The 14118-nt window shown below is 59.6% G+C and overlaps 1 protein-coding gene across 5 annotated transcripts in view; it reads right to left on the bottom strand.

Moving 5' to 3' along the window:
- Positions 1–13878, bottom strand: part of ADGRL1 (adhesion G protein-coupled receptor L1) — a 43840-nt gene extending 29962 nt beyond the window's left edge. The window contains exon 1 of one of the 5 annotated variants that reach the window (XR_012501632.1): positions 12693–13871. The gene's annotated coding sequence lies outside the window, so the exon portion shown is untranslated. Of the gene's footprint in view, positions 1–12692 lie in introns of all 5 variants that reach the window. The other 4 variants (XM_074350598.1, XM_074350596.1, XM_074350595.1 and 1 more) reach the window with 4 other exon arrangements.
- Between the last annotated feature and the right edge of the window lie 240 nt (positions 13879–14118).

Raw genomic sequence — 14118 nt, 5'->3', positions numbered from 1 at the left:
GCTTTGTCTACACTCGGGTTCTCCAAGGGTGGCACCAGCCTGGCCAGGAACTTGCTAGAAACACACATGCTCTGAGGAGGGCCAGCACCCTGTGTTTTAACCAGCCCTCCAGTGTGCAAACCTCCTGCTCTGTCCTCTCACCTTCACCCTAGCCTGTCCCACGGTCTTAGCACCACTGACTGGCCAATACTTCCCAAATCTGTTTGGAATCTCTCAAAAGAACCCCGACTACTGTTTTTTCCCCTCAAATGAAAGCCTATCTATCAGCCCAGTTAGCTTCCTGACCCCACCTCTGCTCTAGCCACTCCTGCCTCCTGCTATTCCTCAACCCCACCAGGCCCTGCCCCAGGGCCTTTGCACTTGTTACTTCCTCTGCATATATCTCCTGCCTGCTAGTTATTCGCATGGCTTCTCCCTCAGCTCCCTCACCTCCTTTAGGCCTTGGTTCAAATGTAACTAGTTATCTCTTTTATGGAAGGGCCGCTGCACAGACAGGGATCATTGCATTGTTTTGCTCTTGACCCCATTCCCAGCTTCTTATAACAGATCTGACACAGAGCAATGAATGTTGAATGAATCTCATACCCTCAACTTAAGAATCCTCCTCAATTCCTCCCTCCTCTCTTCCCCTCCCCTTCATAAGCCGCTCCATCAGCAAGTCCCATGAGCTCTGCCTCCAGAGTATCTCTCCAACCTGCCCACTTCTAGCCCCCGGTGCCACCATCAGGACCAAGCCACCATCCTGCCACACCTGGATGCTTGCTCTGGCCTCCTCCTCCCAGCCTCCCTGCCTCCACTCAGTGCTAAGGGATCACTTAATGATGTAGGTCTGAGTATTAACCTCCTCCTCTGCTCTCCCCTGAGGTCTCTGTTCCTCACCAGGGCCTAGAGGCCTCTGGTTCCCTGGTGCCACGACCCTCTCCAACCTGCCCCTGTCCTGTTCCAAGAAGCTCCAGCTTCCTTCCAGCTCGAGCCTTTGCCTGGGCTGTTCTTCTACTTGGAATACTCTCCCGGCAACCCCGCACACCTGCAGCAGCCTCTCACCACTCAGGGCTCAACACCAAGGTCACCCCAGTGGAGTGACCTACCCCCACCAGCCCGACCACTCCCGCCACCTCGCCCTTTAGCCCCATTTTTAATCCACGGCACCTGAAATTACCTTCTTCTATAAGCAGGTCATGTTGTCAGCCTCCCCCACTAGACTGTGAGCTCCTGAGGGCAAGGACTCAGCACAGGTTCTCAAGAAATAAAGATGTGAGCGGCCTGCCCACGGGGCAAGATCCACACCTCCAGGCCTGTCTCTTGAAATGGGAAGGTGATTTCCCAGTGAGCCCTGCAGACCTGCTCCCGGACCCCACCCCGCAGCAGCAATCTGTGCCCCCTCTCACCACCTTCCTGCTTTCAGGAAACTACCTGCTCTGCTTCCTCAGCCCACAAGCATCTCTCATCTGTCGCAACCCTGCCCAGGTCAGGCCTTCGACAGTTTCAGTGCATTCCATGGGGTTTTATGAGTTTTCGTGGTGGTGGTGGTGGAGTTCTTCACCACTCATTTCTCCCCCTACCTCATCTTCCAGCCATGGTCAGGCTCAGGGGAGGCACTGACCCTAGGCTGAAGGACACTCTCCCTTAGGGAGTTAAACTGGTTAGCATCTGGTGACTGCTGGAGAGACTGCCAGATGCCAGGGGCAGCTGGCCAGTGTGGGTCTGGAGCCTGACTCTGCCATTTCATGCCCAGTGACCCTGAGCTGGTTCTTTCCCCTGCCTCATCTCCGTTCCCTCGGGGACTCAAATCTGCCAGGGTTCTGGAAAGGACAACAGTCTGCACACACAGTAGGCCAGCACAGCATCGGACCCACTGGAGGGTGCTGTCACAGCACAGCATGAGTCAGGGCCCCGGGAGCATCCGTCCAAGCACCCTGGGATGTTGGGATGCTGGACTCCAGGCCTTCTCCCCACCCACATCCCCGCCTCAGGGATCCAACCAGCCTCATAGCTTTATTTATTTAGTTAATGGAGGTACTGGGGATTGAACCCAGGACCTTCTGCGTGCTAAGCACGTGCTTTACCACTGAGCTATACCCGCCGCCCCCCGACTCATGGCTTTAGACACCATCTAGACCGTGATGACTGCCACATCTGAGTCCCAGCCCCATCTCTCTCCTCATGTCCACACTTCCATCTGCGTCTCCAAGGCACCTTCAGCCTGGTCTGTTTCCGAAGAGCGGTCTTTTTCAAGACAATCTCAACACATCGCTTCCTGTTGAAATCCCTGCCCCCGCTCCTACTCCACGGCTCATGAGGCCACACACGCCTGGCTCCTGCCCCTCCCATCCACCCCTCCAGCCACGCCGGGTCCCATTGTGTAGTCTTGGCCTGGGTCCCCATACCCGTGTCCCTTAGATCTCAGCTCATGGGGCCCCCGCCACCCCACATCATAGCAACTTGCACTCCCATAACCTCCCAATTCTCCACTTTCCTCTGGGTAAAATGCAGATAACTCACAGGGGAGCTGCCCAACAAGGTGAATGCACACCCGTGGGACACTCAGGGCACCAGTGCCTCAGGGGCACAGAAAGTGTTCCCCATGGGCTGCCTGCTGCTCCCCGAAGCCCCCTCCCTGGAACAGCTCCTCCAGGAAGCCCTGGGCACCCCCAGAACTGTCCCCACCTCAAAGATGGAGTCAGCCGAGCTGGGCACTGCAGTCTGTGTTCCCTCTCTTCCTGGCCCACCGGGCCCAGGGAGCTTCACCCGCCGCCCGGTGTGCACCCGGGCGAGGAGGAAGGTGGGACGTGGTGGGTGGGAACCACCTGGGAGACCCAGGCCTGCACATCCCTGAAGCCTTGGGCAGGCATCTTATGGATGGAAGTGTGCCCCGCCCCCAACAAAAGAGCATATACTGGAGTCCCGTCCCCCAGCATCTCAGAATGGGGACTTACTGGGAGACAGGGTCTTTAACGAGATAATCAAGTTAAAATGAATGAGGTCACTAGGGTGGACCCTAATGCAGTATGACTGGTGTCCTCATCAAAAGGGGACATTTGGACACACACACTCAAGGAGAATGCCACATGAGGACGGAGGCAGAGATCAGGGTGATGTGTCCGCAAGCCAAGGAAGACCAAGGACTGCTGGAAACCACCAGAGGCCAGAGGAGAGGGTCTCCCTCAGAGCGCCCAGGAGGAACCACCCCTGCCTTGGTCTTGGACTTGCGGCCTCTAGAACCGGGAGACAATACATTTCCATCGTTAAAGCCACCCAGTCTGGGGTCAGGGGTCAGGACACATGGCAGGGGGTGGTGGAGGCAGAGATGGGGGCAGGGCCCTGACCACATGGCTTCAGGGGAACCTTTCACAAACTATGGGGTGTCGGGGGCCAGCTGGGACCTCCAGTTTGCCAGAACTGCCCACAATGCCAGGGACAGTGGCTGACACTTCTCTGTTCCATTCTGAGTACTGCATGCCTGTGTCTCATTTAATCCTAATAAGAACTTAGTAAGGGGTGGGGGGTGTGTACCCACATTTTACAGAAGAGGAAAGTGAGATCCCAGGGGCATCCAACTGGCAAGGGGGGCTTTAAACCCCAGGCTGGGCACAGAGAGCTGGGAAGACCTGGGGGGCCAGAAGAACCCCCTCCTCTGGGTCCCCACTGCACCTGTGTGACTGAGTGTCCTCAGAAGTGGACACACTCGGAGGTTCCACACCCACAGAAGTTGGTGAGCCCACACCTGCGTCCATCCCCATCTCGGGCCTCAGTGGATTTGGGTGAGTGCATGGGAAACAGGGCTAGGAGGGGGACAGGGTCCCAGGTGTGTCAGACCCCCAGGTCATGCCGGCTGCCCACTGGCCCCACACCTGCTGCTGAGCCCCACATCAGTCTCAAGTCAAGACGTGAGGGCAGGAGGGTCCCAGGGGCAGGTGGCCTGGCCCAGGCTCTGTCCTCAGGTGCCCTGGGATGGGGCACGGAAGGGTGACAGGAGGAGAACCGGCTGCTGGAGGAGAGGGGGTGCTGCTAGCCTGCCCTAGAGTGACGTTGCCATGGCAACCCTCTGTGCATGAGTGGGTGGGAGTCTGAATGCCTGGGGGGGCACCAACAGGGGGGTTCTGGGCCCCTCAACACAGAAGTCTCCTGCCTCTTGCTCCCTCCCCAGCAGCCTTAAGTCCTCCCCAAATTTGGCAACCTGAGAGCCCAGCTCCCCAGGCCCTCCTCCTCCAAGAAACTCTTGGGCATAGCCAAGTGGGTAAGTGGCAGGCCCTGGGATAGGTACAAAGACTTGGTTCCTGGGTTTGAATCTGCTGTGCAGCCTCAGGCCAGGCTCTCGGCCTCTCTGAGCCCATTTCCCCATCCCTACTCTAAGACTAATAGATTTCCCTTGCAGAGATGAAGCAAGTGCTCAGAGTGTCAGGCACAAGGACTCCTTCAGGAAGGGGGCTGTGGGTTCCAGGAAGGCAGGATCCCCACCAAACCCTCAGCTCCGTCCCTCCATCTTCCCACATCTCAGCAGAGGGCAGCCCAGTCCTCCCAGGCACTCTAGAACCGTACAGTTAATCTGGATCCGGCTTCTCTCATCCTTACAGCAGCTCCTGCGTAGGAATCCCTATAGCAGATTCTGTCAGAATCTGCTCACTTTCCCCCTACTCCCTGGTCGCCTCCCTGGTCCAGCCCCATCATCTCCCCCTCATCCAGCTCTGTCCTCTCCTCGCCTGTCTCCTGGCTCTCCATCCTCGCAGCCCAGTCTGTTCCCCCAACAGCAGCCAGAGGGCGCCTGTGAGCACCTGAGTCCCAGCACGTCCCTCCTCTGCTGAGAACCCTTCAAGACTCCCATCTCGCTCAGAGCAAAAGCCGAAGTCCTTCCTCAGCACACAAGGCCCAGCACACTCTGCTCCACCCCCTCCCTACCCTCACCTCCTTCCACTTTTCTCCTTACTCACTAGCACCAGGCACAGTCCCCTCTCAGGGCCTTTGCACAGGCTGTTCCCTCCTCCCCACATACCTGCGTAACTCCTCCCTTGCCCCTTTCCGGTCTTTGCTCAGACGCTGCTGTCTCTGGGCAGCCCTTCTGGCCCCAGCACTCCTGCTCTGGCTTTAGTATGCCACGGAACTCACGCTAGCACGCCAGCCACGCCTTTTACTTATTTGCTTATTATCTCTCTCCCACTAGCTGTTGGCGCCACAGGGTGGGGTTTGTCTGTCTTGTAAATTTTAAAAGGTCACTCTGGCTGCCAAGTGGTGCTGGACTGCAGGGGGCTGGAACCATTCAAAGCATCCCCTTCTCCCTGGCTGCCTCCTCCCTGCTCTCCTCATCTATCTGCCACTACCTCCCAATCTGATCTCCACCCTGCAGCCATAGTGATCTCTGCAAGGTGAAAACCTGATCACATCCCTTCCTGTATACAGTCCTCTATGGCTCCCTATTGCCCAAGAGGCCTCAACACAGCATTTCAGGCCCTGGTCTCCTGCCACCTTCTCATCATCTTCTCTGCTCTGGCCTCCCAAGGGGCCTGTTCTCTCCTCACCCCCAACACCTCTCTCTCACATACACAGAGGATTCCCACCCTCTGCTCCTTCTTCCTTCAAAAGGCTCTGCCTGACAGGACTGTGTGGGTCCCTCCAGTACCCACACCAGCAGCATACTGGCTTCCACATTTTGCTCCCCTCATTGGACCTGGGCTCTGCTGTTGAACATCTTTCTATCCACCAGCTGCAGACTCTGCAGGGAAAGTTCCATCGCAGGTTGGCCTGGCTCTCTGTTGCCTGCCCAGCCCTGGGCAAGGAGAGGGTACTTGTTAATTTGTTTAATGAACAAAGATGAAACAGACCCACAGGATAGGTCTTCCATTTGGTGGACAGTTATCTGGTCCCCACCTGGTCACAAGTGCTTTGGAGGACAACAGGCTTATGGGGGTGGGGGGGAGTGTGTGGGTGCCAATGTAGATGGGTAGTCATGGAACACATCACCAAAAACATTTTAACAGAGGTCTCAAGGAGGTGAGTCATCCAGTTACTGGAGAAAGAGTATCCTAGGTGGCAGGAACAGCACATGCAAAGGCCCTGAGGTAGGAATTTGCTGGCTTGTGGCTTTGGCCCAGTGAATGAAGGGAGAGTGAGAAGGGGTGGGGATAGGTTTACAGGGCCAAGCGAGCAGGGCCTGAGCGCCGAGTGAGGGAATGTGCGGGAGTGAGGTGGGAGCTGCGGAGGTTCTGAGTGGGGAAAAGATATGCCCTGACTCAGGTACTCACAGACTCTGGCTGGCAAGGGAAGATTAAACTGTGTGTGTGCGTATGTCGGGGCAGTGGAGGAGGCTTGTTGCTGAGAGCAGAGGGTGCTCCCCACCCCCAACTTCTTCGTTTCTCTGGGTCCACCCTGCTGTCAAAACCAGAAACCTGCAGTTTCCCCATCCCCCCTTCCCTCTGCCCTCCAGCCTGTTAGCCACTAAATCATATCAACTCTGTCTCAAAAACTCCACACTGGTCCACCTCTACTGTCTCAAGGCCTCCACCCGAGCCTTCACCTTGACAGCCGCAGTGGCCTCCTCCCCCCACCGGCCTCCTGGCCTCCCTCCCTGCCCTCTGCAGTTCTCTCCCACAAAGCAGCCAGAGAGAGCATGTGCTGAACATTCCAACCCTGTCTCATGGGGCTTGACCCCTTCACAGGCCTCCCCAGCCCCATGGACAAGTAGAAACGCAAACCCACAAACAGTCCTTCGGCCCCTAAGACAAGCCTCCTCTCTCCATGCCTGGCCAGATGTCTTTCCTTTTCCTCTCCAAGCCATCCGCCTTCTTTCTGACCTCAAGGCGGGCCCCTCCCTCTCATAAGCTCTCCGTCCCCTCCATTTCATCCCTCCTTGTCCTCCAGGCCTTGGCTGGGAAGCCCCCTCCACCAGGAAGCTCTCCCTGACTTACAGGCCAGCGGGCACCTCCTCTATGCTCCTCACTGCGGCAGGTTGGTAACACAGTGGCCCGGGGTCCACTTCCACCCCAAGGTGTATATAGTCCGGCCATATGCCTCATGGGCACAGGAGAGCAGTGCTGAAAACTGTCACAGGAGCCAGAGCCTGAGGCAGAGGGCATGGGAGAAGGTGCTGGGCTCCCAGGAGACAGGCGGTAAAGGGGCAGGGTGGGGATGCAGAGACCAGACGGAGGGGGAGACGGTGCTCAGCAGTGCAGGAGGGAAGAGGCCCTGGTTCTCAGGGTCCGAGATTCAAATCCCAGCTGTGCCCACTTTAGGCTGTGTGACGTGGCCGTTCCTCCTCTGCAGTCTGTCTCTTCCCCCCGGGGGGGAAACGGGACAAAAGCCTCACAGTGGTGGTTATGAGGCTTGGAAATAATATTCAGCAATTCTATATGTCTCTTTTAGAGCACCTACTAGATGCCAGGCACTGATCTAGGTGCTGGAGAGACAGTCTGGACGAGCCAGACACAGAGCATTAAAGATGTCAATCCGTGAGGAACTCATGTTTTGTGTGTGTGTGTGCGTGTGTGTAGGGGGGGTGTCATGCAATCTTAAGGAGGGTGATTGAGAAAGGCCGGACACTTCAGCAAAGCTCTGAGAAGGTGAAGGAGGAGCCACAGAGGTGCCCAGGGAGAATAGCATTCCACATGGCGGGCATAGTTTGTGCAAAGGTCCTGGGGCTGAATCAGACCTGCATGTTTGAGGACCAGTGAGGCAGCCAGTGTGGCCGTGTGGCCAGGAGGGAGTGAGCATGGGGGAGTGGGAGGAGGTGAGGGCAGGGAGGTGAAGGGGACAGACTGCACTATCTGATGGGGGTGCATCCATGGGTGCCCTGACCTCCACCACCAGAGGCAACTGGGGTGGGGCGTGATCCAGGACAGAGTGAGCCACCTGTGGCCTGGGCACTGCCCACAGCCAATGAGCTAAGAATGGTTTCGCCCCTTTCAAAGGGTTAAGAAGAAGAGGCAGAGGAAGAACGTGCAACAGAGCTAGAAAGCCTGAAAAGGTCTCCAGCACCTACTACCTGGCTCTTCAGAGAGCAGCGGCTCTCACCTGGGAGGGCGCACAATTCTGTCCCCCTCCCCAGGCCATTTGGCATTGTCTGGAGACACTTTTAGGTGTCACAACTGGGTGGGGGGATGCTACTGGAGTCTAGAGGGTAGAGGCCAAGGATGCTGGAAAGTTCTACAATGCACAGGTCAGCCCCCACCCCCAAAAGAATGATGTGGCCCCAACACAGAAACGCCACAGTGGGGAGACTCTGCCCTGGGCCCCTCCCCTGCCGGCACCACCTCTCTGACACCGCCACCACCTCTCTGACACGGTACAGGAGTGCCTACGGGGCTCCCTCCCTGCCTGCTCCTAACCTGCGGGGTATTTTTCGCCTCTGAGGGAGGGGCCCTGGCTGTTTTTAGCTTTGTGGGGGCAGGGTTATTTTTAGCCTGGGCATTTACTGATTACAATTTTTATCTTCCCCAAATTTTAGAGATGGGAGGAGGGTAGCAGGGGGCTTCGGCTTGGCTGGTTCCCCAGGGCCAGGGCAGACCAGTGAAACATGGGTGTGAGAGACTGAGTCAGTGTTCCCTTGGAGGAGGAGCTGCTCAGGACTTGTCCCTGGGGTTCCTACCCCCCTCAAGGGCAGGGGGCCCCCGACATGGCTCTCCAGGCTCTAATTCCTATATGGACGCAGCCTGGCAGGGAAGTCGCCTGCCCACAGTACACCCCCACATATCGCAGCACCCATGAGGCCACCTCAGGGAGAGTCCTCAAGGTGTGTGTGTGGGACAGGTGCAGAGCTGGCCTGGTCACCCCCCCAGGTGGGGAGCCATCAATCCCCCAAGGGGACCAGCTTGATGGGGAGCCCCTGGAGTCTCCAGCCCTTTGAGAGCCCCCTTCCCGTTCATTCAGTTAAGAATTCTCAAACACCTAGTGTGGTCCAGGCTTGAGTCTAGGCACCTGGTGTCCAAAAGCAAACCAAATAGCAAATTCCCTGAGCACTTGGATCCCGGTCCAGGAGACAGACAATAAACAAACAGGCGCAATCAATCAGGAAATTACAGAGTGTGCGAAAAGCCATCCATGCTGTCAAAGTCAGGAGGCTGGTGGGAGGCTGCATGGGGTACAGGTACTGAGGAGGTGACATCTGAAGTGGGTGAGGGGGCAAAAAGCTTTGCAGATGTCTGGGTGAGGGTCCCCAGGTGAAGGGCTGGCCAGTGCAAAGGTCTTGGGGTAGAATCAGGCTTAGCACATTGGAGGAGCAGCGAGGAGAGAGGGGGCGAGGGGAGGAGGTGATAGGGAAGATCATGCAGGTCTGGACCCCAGGACACCCCGTGCTTGGGATAGCTGGGGTGCCAAGACGCAGGGGCTGCTGCCTCCCGAGTCAGGGGCTGCCCTCCCCAGCTGGGACTCCAACCACTCTGGATGGGGAGACACAAGACTTCTCCCCAACTTCTATGATAGGAGCCCCTCGACTAAAGTTGCTTGGGTCGCTAGACTGTGAGCTCCCTGAGGACAGGACTTGGGCACTGTCCCCACGGCAACTAGTGGAGAAGACACCTGGCAGATTTTCATGGATTGCATCAAGAGGTGTGCCCAGCCTCGCTCCAAGGAGCCCCATGTACACACACCTGGGCACATGCTTGCAGGTGCACACAAGATGCAGACAGCAGCTCACACACGGACATGGACACACACACACACACACACACACACACACACACACACACACGGCCAGCCCCTCTGCAAAACTCACAAACACCAGCACACAGGAGACCCTTATGAATACAGGACCAGCCTAGTGGATACACGGCCACTCACAGGTCACCATCCAAATCACATAGAACAGGAACACACAGGTGCAGATGTGTAACAGAGGACTGGATTCTAGGGGCAGCGGGACCCAGTCCCAGGCTTCTGTTCAGCAGCCCCCTCCCATCTGGGAGCCCGCTTCCTCTTTCATCAAGTGGCCAAGCCCCGGCCCAGGAGAAACGATGGTGCAGTCAGGTCCAGTTCCAGACCCAGGGAACCCCCATCTCAGGAGTTTCCCCCTCCTGCCTCCAGGGAGGGTCTGGAGGAGGGGAAATGTCTGGCGTCTGGAAACTGAATACTCGAGAGGAGCCCACACAGAAACCAGAGCCTCCTGTGTGTCCTTGGCCACACGTCTGGCTGGAGATGTAGGAGGGGACTGAGACAGTGAACTTCAGCTCCCCATGGCCAGTGGGAGGGGACGGCGGCGGGGATAGCACTCCTCCTGCTCTCCATCGGGGTACCCACTCTGGGGCCAAGCAGCACAGCCTCCTGGGATCAGCACCCCTGCCCCCAGGCCCCCAGAAGCCTAGGCTGGGGCTGAAGTGCCTCACTCTTCTGCCAGGCTGGGCGCCCAGGGAGGATGCAAATGCCAGGCACAGGCTGCAGGCGGCCCTGCACAGGCAGGTGGAGCCCAGGCCAGGACCAGACCCGCTTGATGCAAACAGACTCCAGAGCAGCCAGGGGGCCCCCCTGAACCCTCCCCCTGGGGGCCCCAGGACAAGGGGCTCCTCAGGGCAGGCTGGGAATAGAAGCCAGGCTTCGAGTCTCCTGCCTTCCTCCTCCTCCCTGCAGGCTCCATGGCCCAGGTGCGCTGGTCCCCAGCTCCCTGCCCTCCCCCAACCCTGGGTACTATCTCCGTGCCCAAGGGCAGGCGTCAGCACTGCTGATGCCTTAGGCCTACTCCCCATAAGTGGGGGTTGGGATGGGTACCCCGTGGAGGGAGGGAGGGCTTAGCGGAGCATAGGAGAACAAGCGAGCTTGGGATGACCTGAGGTCCTGTGGGAGGTCACTGAGGGAGAGGAGGAGGGTGGCCATGCCAGCAAGAGGCCCGGGCACTCACATGTGAGCACACACGTCTGTGGTTTGGTGCATGGGGGCCACTGCTGCCAGCCAGGGATCGAATTAGTTCCCTTTTCCGCTTTTCAGATGATTTTTCATCTCTGTAATTAATGGGCAAGTCAGTTCTGAACAGCATGGCAGGCAAATTACTAGTTAGGAAAATCACGGATGATTTTCTCGATATGATAATGAAGGTTGTATTCCTTCTCTTATTCTCCCTGTTTTCATCCTACTTTTAAGTAATAAATTCGGCATTAGTGGGAGGGGAGTGGGGAGGTAGGAGAAGTCACCTGCCCCTACAGCTGGAGCCTGACCCAGGCCCACCCAAGAGTCCTCAGCCCCCGGCCATGAAGCAGATGGAGAGGATGACAGACGGCGACCCTCTGTGGGGCATCCTGACACCCCAATGATCTATTCAGGGAGCCAGGCCTAGGAGTCCAGGTGGACGGCAGGGAACCCCCAGGCTGTTAGCTGGGGTGAAGAAGTTGGGTCTGAGGTCAGGTTACAGGCTCATGCCAGCCCTTGGATGCTGGAGAGAGGATCAGTGACCAATTGCCTCTCCCCAAGCAGCATCCAGGGTGGCTGGCCCAGAGCAGATATCCACCCTCAAGTGTTGCCCACACCTGTCCCCACACTGTCCAACCCCTGCTCCTCAGTGACTCCCGAAGCAGCTAAGAGAACATGGCAAGCAGAGAGAGGGAGAGAGAGAGAGAGAGGCGTAGAGGCAACCAGCCATCTTGGCAGCCATTTTGAACCCCTCCCCCTGCTCCCCCCGGAACACCACGTTTGGATGTGGGCAGACAAACCCAGGCCCTGGGTCCTGCAGAAGCCAGGAGGAAAGGAGGCCCTGTCTCAAGACTGGGATGCAGGGACACCCACTCAGCTGCCATGACTCGGGTGGGGGCGGTGTAGCGGAGAAGTGGACCACAAAGGTATAGGGAGGTGCTGGGCAGGGATGGGGCTGGGTGCTGACCGAGACTGTAAGACCAGGGACAGGGATGTGCTTGGGGGCTGTGTGCAGGCTGGGTGCTGTCTTCAGATGGGTGCCAGGGGTGCAATGGAGTAACGCCCGTGGGGCCACTTTTTGGGCCGCGGCTGGAGCACACACAGCACCGCCCACCCTCTTCTGGCACGGACTCCTGTCCCAGGACCCTCAGATAGAAAGATGACAATCGAAACCCCATCGTTCTACCCAATGAACAACCTCGAAGAGAGGGAGGGCTTGTCCTCAAAGCCCGAATCCGGGTGATTCAAACCCAACAGCTTCCCATGCCTAACCTGGTACCGCGGAGGAAGATGCTTTCGGTGGCTGCAGTCAGCCAGACACCGAGACAGACGCCTCCCCATCCCCCGCGCCTCTGCCTCCCAGAGAAAAACAACCCCCAGCCCAGCATCCTGCGGTGCCAGCCCCCGATACGGCTCCTCCGGAGTCCCGGGTCCTCGCGAGGCGCGCACACGCACCCTCTCCGCTCACACCCAGACACCTACACAAACAGGGCGCCAAGCACCCGCACGCACACGCACCGGGGACACGCAGGCACCGCCGCGCCGCTTCCCCACAAAGGCTGGCGCGCGCGCGGGCACACGCAGCCACGCGCGGGCACACTCGCCGTCCCCTCCCCCCACGGGCACCCCGCGGCCGCTCATCCGCACCCCCGACGCTCCGAGGGGGGTCTCCCCTCCCGGTTCCCTCACCGGTGGGGGTGAGGTGCAGGCCGCCCTTGGTTCCCCTCGCGTTCAGGTGCGGTGACCCGCGGCTTCAGCATCCCCTCCCCCTTCCCGGCCCGGACAGGCCCCGGTTCCCATCCTCCCCACCTCGGCCGGCACACCTGGCCCAGGTACGGCGTCCCCCTCGCCCTGGGCCCGCAGACACTCACCTGTCCAGCGCCACTCCGGGGTCGACCCTGCGCGTCTCTCCTATGGTTCCGTGAACCCAGGCCCCCCGCCCGGCACATCTCCCGGAACCGGGGCCGTGGGGGGAGGGAGGGAAACGGGCGAGGGGTGGCGGGGCCCAGCACCGCCGCCACCAACCAAAAATTGAAAAAAAAAAAAAAAAAAAGCGGATTACACAGGTCCAAAGGCGGCCCCTTCGCGGCAGCGGAGACTCGGGGCTGGGGGTGAGCGGGTCCGCGCCCCTCCCGGGGAGGAAGGCGGTGGAGGCGGCGGGGCGGGGGCGGCGTCAGAGCTCCGGGGGCTGGGGCAAGGCGGAGCCCCCCGAGGCGGCGCCAGCAGTGGCCCGCATCTCCCCCGCAGCTCCGCGGCCCCGACGGAGGCGGCACGTGTGCACCCAGGCGACTTCCCAGCCCCCTCCGACGGCAGCAGCCAAGGGGTTAAAGGGGTAGCTGGGGCGCCCCAGCAGTCCCCGGCCGCCCGGCGGCGCCGCTCCAGGGCCCGCGCGGTCCCATCCGCCGGGGCCTCCTCGGCAGACGGCGGGGCGGGGGCGCCGCAGCGCCGACAGCTCCCGTGCCGACGGCTCGGGGTCCCCGCAGTAGCCGCGGGGGGCTCGGGTAGGGGGCGGGCGGCGCGGAGCTTGCGGGGGGCGCGGCTGTAGGCGGGCGCGGCGGTGTCGCGCCCCCGGGGTGGCCGGAGGAGTGGCGCCGGGCCGGGCCCGTGGGCACCGCAGGACGCGCGGACCGAGCCGGCGCGGGGCACCAGCAATGACAAGCCGCCTGCTCGCCCCTCTCCCCGGCGCACCCGCTCCGGGAGGGGGGCGGCGGGCGCACAAAAAACCCGGCCCGGAGCCGCCGCCCGGGACTGGTCGCCGCAACCTGCCCGGGCGCACCGGGGCGGACCCGAAAACCCGGGGTGGATTTCCCTCCCTTTCGCCCCCTTAGCCCCCCCTGGAAAAAAGGAGAGAGGGAAGGCGACGTGCTGAATCCCGGCGTTGGAACGGGAAGTGGGGGAAGGGAGACGGGCTCAAGGAAGACCCGGAGCGGATTTTGCCAGTAGTGAAGTAGAGGAAAGGCGCAGAGCGTGGTGAGGGGAGAAATGAGAGATCTGGAAGGGGTACGCAAAACCCGGGTTGGATGAGACAGAGATGCGACGAACGAAGGGAGTTGCGACAGGGCCAAATGCACCCGGGGCAAGCAAATTTCGGTCCGGATTCTTCCTCGGGAGACGGAGTAATGCGTCATGCCTAATACAGAGGGAATAAGCAAGACCTGGCCTAGAGTTCCTAGACCTGGACTCGCAGGGGAGGGGGGCTCCAGGAGGGGGCTGCTTAGTGGCTGAGGCGGCGTGAGCTGCCCCCATCTTCCTGGCAGCGACGTGCAAGAAGGAGGGGCAAAAGGAGGGCTGGACTTG

This window comes from Camelus bactrianus, chromosome 22 (genome assembly GCF_048773025.1).
Source record: "Camelus bactrianus isolate YW-2024 breed Bactrian camel chromosome 22, ASM4877302v1, whole genome shotgun sequence".
Classification (NCBI taxonomy): Eukaryota; Metazoa; Chordata; class Mammalia; order Artiodactyla; family Camelidae; genus Camelus; species Camelus bactrianus.
This window is presented reverse-complemented; position numbering and strand designations above follow the sequence as displayed.